At 40.4% G+C, this 4,322-nt stretch overlaps 1 pseudogene; it reads right to left on the bottom strand.

Moving 5' to 3' along the window:
- Window positions 1-212: 212 nt before the first annotated feature.
- Window positions 213-1,715, bottom strand: LOC143681849 (5' exonuclease Apollo pseudogene; annotated as a pseudogene).
- Between the last annotated feature and the right edge of the window lie 2,607 nt (window positions 1,716-4,322).

The following is a 4,322-nucleotide window of genomic DNA, read 5'->3' as shown; positions in this document are numbered from 1 at the left end:
TGAAAGCATTCTTTGCCTGGAAAAACTTCACTGGAGTCGGATGTTTTAGGCTTGAACTCAGTAGTCAGAAGAAGGGCAACATGCTTCTGGGGAGAATCCTGGCCCACCCAGGCACTTTGGTTCCTTGTGGTTGCTGGGTCATCATTGTCTCTACTGGAAATGAAGCGGGGTACTAAGCCATTTCCCTTCCAGTTTCTTGAGAGAAAAACTCCTCATTGAAGACTTAGCTGCCTCAAAAACTCCAAGGGGGCAGTCAACACAGTCACCATCTCATGGGATTCAGAAAAAGGGACTGGAACACCCTTCTTTGCCACATAGTTCCTGGAACAACTGTTTCTTGGTCTGCAGAGTATGGAGGGAAGGTTGTTTTTCAAGGACTATAGGCTAAGTAGAAGGTTCCCTTTTTTGGCCTTCTTTGAGTCTCTATCACTTGAAATTGATAAGAATTTTCCTCAAGGGAATCAAACACAACATCCTGGTTCTTGGCTTCTTTTACTTCCTTTCTAGCAGCCAGAGAATTCTCTGTCTTCTAAGGAGGAACACATGTATTGCCGCACAGAGTATGGAAACAAGGGTATAGGGAGCCTGGGACTCAGGATGTTCTGAAAGTAGTCCCTAGCAAGGCTTGAGTGCTGCTGCAAAGGCACAGAGCTCCAAGTATGAGTAATGGTCAGAGTATGGGCTGATGTGGATATCAGGGTGGAATTTGTGGATTTCCAAGCTTGTGAAAAGGATAGCAATGATAAGATGGGTCTGGTTCCAAGGCAACATGGTAGAATGGCAGATCTTTTTATGGTTCATGGCATGAATGCAGCCAGTCTTCTCTTATATTGTAAACATATCTACCAAATCAGCAGCTGAACAACATCAAGTGCTGAAGACTCAATACCACCGAGGTCTGAAACTCTAGGTCCAGCTAATCCATCAGTGACTCCCTTCCCATATTGTGGAGTCCAATCTTTATATTACGCTTTGGATGTTTTCAAATGCGATCTACAATCTGGCAGGCAGCTTCTTCTTGGGAAGGAAGAACCAGGGCTGATTTGCAATTGATATTGCCTGGGTCAAAGGTATGGAACTGCTTCCCCAACTGCATGGACAGTGTATATAGAAAAATCACCTGTGTTGTGGATGGTTCCAAAGTGTCCTTCAAGGAGAAATATGATGGAGCCAGGGCAATGATTGGCATCAATGAGGGTTACGGTCATTCTCTCTCTTCCAACTTCATCTAGAGTCAGTATGTCTTGAACTACAGCTTCAATATCTGTAGGTGATGATGCAAAATGTGGTGATTATGGAGGAGTAGAAGGGCTGGGTCCAGGTATTGGACAGGCTCATAGTATGGTCCAAGTTCAGTGGAAAAAGAACTGCTATGTGGAACCAGTCTGGCACAGAATATAGACATAAATCTACAGCAATGAGTGTATGGGGGATTAGGACCCATTTGTATCATGGAGTTGGAGAATCACCAGTGGGATCTTCATGGGGCCTGGGATTTTAAGTGAGGCTTCCACAATGGCACCCCAAAAAGTCATTTTGGGGTAAGAACAGGGCCAGGAACCCTAAGGGAAATCCAGCCCAGAAAGGAAATAAGTTACTAGAGTGGGCACAAAGAAGGATGTGAACATGTTCATGGAAGGTGGAGAGTAGGATCCCAAATCACAGATGATCAGTACAGCATCACTCCTACCTGTGCACTGAAGCTCATACTCCATTTTGGTTTGTTTTTATTGCCCTGTCTTCAAATTCATTAACATTTTCTCCTGCAATGTCTACTATGCCATCAATCTGATCCAGTATATTTTTCATCTCAGACATTGTAGTTTTCATTTCCAGAAGTTTGACTTTTAAAAAAATATATCTTCTGTGTCTCTACTTAACATTTTCAATCTTTCCTCTAGCTTCTTGAACATATGGGATACAGTTATTATAACTGTCTGAATATTCTTGCCTTCTAATTCTAACATCTTTCTCAGCACTGAGTCACTTTTTATTGATTCATTTTTCTCCTCATTACAAATTGTATTTTCCTGTTTCTTTGCATGTGTGGTAATTTTTATTGCATGCCAGAAATTGAATTTTACTTTCATGATGGAATTTTTGGATGTCTATAAATATTCATGAGCTCTGTTTTAGAACACAGTGAAGTTACTGGGAAGCAGTTTTATCGTTTCACATCTTGCTTTAAAGATTTGTTGGGTGGGACCAGTCAGCATTTAATCTAGGGCCAATCTCCACTCCTGAGTCAAAACCCTTTAAGTACTCTACCCAAAACCTCATGAGTTTTAAGGTTTTCCAGCCTGGCCGTGAAAAAATATGCACTATTTCTGGTTCTATTGAACCCCGGTTCTAATCCTTTTGGGTGGTTGTTTTCCTAATCTCAGGTACTGTTTCAGTCATATAATGGATTGGTTTAACAACAGGAATTTATCAGCTCATGGTTTTATCCCCACAGAGAATGTTTGCTTCCTCCCAGGATTGGTATCTTCTGGCTGGCCAGCCATCTTTGGGGTTCCTTGGCTTTTCCATCATACAGCAATGCAGATGGTGGTGTCTTTTTTCGCTTCCAGGTTCCAGCAACTTCTAGCTTCTGGCTGCTCTGTGTGGCTTCCTTTCCATGTCCAATTTCCTTTGTTTTTAAGGAGTTCAGCCATATTGGACTAAGGTCCACCTGCATTCAGTTTGAACATCTTAACTAATAACATCTTCAAATGTCCTATTTACAAATGGGTTTGACCCACATCACAAGGGGTTGAGACCTGAATATGCCTTTTGTGGGGAACATGAGTCAATCTCCAATAGGTAATTTTCTTACATCCATGTTTTGGTCAGTACTCTGCTGGATACTGGAGGAGGACTCACTACAGATCTCCAGAGTTCACTCTCTTTTTTTTCTAAGCTTAGTCTTTTGTAAGCAGCATATAGATGGTCATATTTCTTAATCCATCCTGCCAATCTGTGTCTTTTAATTGATGAGTTCAGTCCATTAACATTGAAAGTTATTACTGTAAGGCATTTTTTGAATCTACCATCTTTGGTTTTTTTTTACTTTTTTAACTTTTTCATTGATGAATATAACTAAATCTTTGCAAAGCAAATACATAAAGAAGCAATAGTTTTCAAAGCATTCTTCAACAAGTAGTTATAGGACAGACCCCAGAGTTTGTCTCAGACTTTTCCTTCTAGCTGCTTCAGAATATAGGAGGCAAGAAGACTTAAATATTTTTTTATTATCACAATCGACTTTTTTCTTGCATTTTTGTGAAAAATAACATATATACAAAAAACAATAAATTTCAAAGCACAGCAACACAACTATTTGTAAAACATTTCAGAGCTTGACATGGGTTACAATTCCACAATTTTAGGTTTTTGCTTCTCACTGCTCTCAGATACTGGAGACTAAAAGAGTTATCAATTTAATAATTCAGCATTCATATTCATTTGTTAAATCCTATCTTTTCTGTATAAGTCTACCATCACCTTTAATATTTCCATCTCTCTCTTTAGGGGTGTTTGTGCTATGGCCATTCTAACATTTTCATGTTGGAAGGGTCTGTCACTAATAGTAGAGAGATGAAACTATCTGATGTTCTGGAGAGGCTGGGCCCTCTAGGTTACAGGACATATATGGTTCAGGGACCCTTCTGGAGGTTGTAGGTTTCTGGAAAGTTACACTAGTGAATGGAACCCTTGTGGAATCTTATATGTTGCCCTAGGTGTTCCTTAAGATTGAATGGAATGGTCCTGGTTGTGATTTGGCAGGTTATGATAGGTAGCAGGATCTAACTGAAACTTGCATAAGAGAAACCTCCATAGTAGCTCTCAACTATTTGAACTCTTTGCCACTGGTACTTTATTATTTACACTTCTTTCCCCCCTTTCAGTCAGGATGGAATCATTGATCTCACGGTGCCAGGGCCAAATTCATCCCTGGGAACCATCTCCCACATTGCCAGAGAGACTTTCTCCCCTGGTTGTCATTTCTCACATAGCGAGGAGAGCAATTATTTCACATGCAGAATTGGGCTTAGAGAGAGTGAAACCATATCTGAACAACGAAAGAGGTCCTCCAGAAATAACTCTTAGGCATTCATAAAGTTAGGCTAAGCTTTTCCACTACCGACGTAAGCTTCACAAAAATAAGCCTCAAGGGCATGGCCTATTGATTTGAGTGTCCCTAAATTTTGACACAGCATCTTGGGATTCCCTGATAGTAAGGTTTAATAGTTCCATATTCTTTCTCCCATCCCTCAAGGGACTTTGCCAATAGTTTTTAATTATCTGCTTAATATACTTTAGGGGGATCTAGGCATTACATT

Source organism: Tamandua tetradactyla, chromosome 1 (genome assembly GCF_023851605.1).
Source record: "Tamandua tetradactyla isolate mTamTet1 chromosome 1, mTamTet1.pri, whole genome shotgun sequence".
NCBI lineage: Eukaryota > Metazoa > Chordata > Mammalia > Pilosa > Myrmecophagidae > Tamandua > Tamandua tetradactyla.
This window is presented reverse-complemented; position numbering and strand designations above follow the sequence as displayed.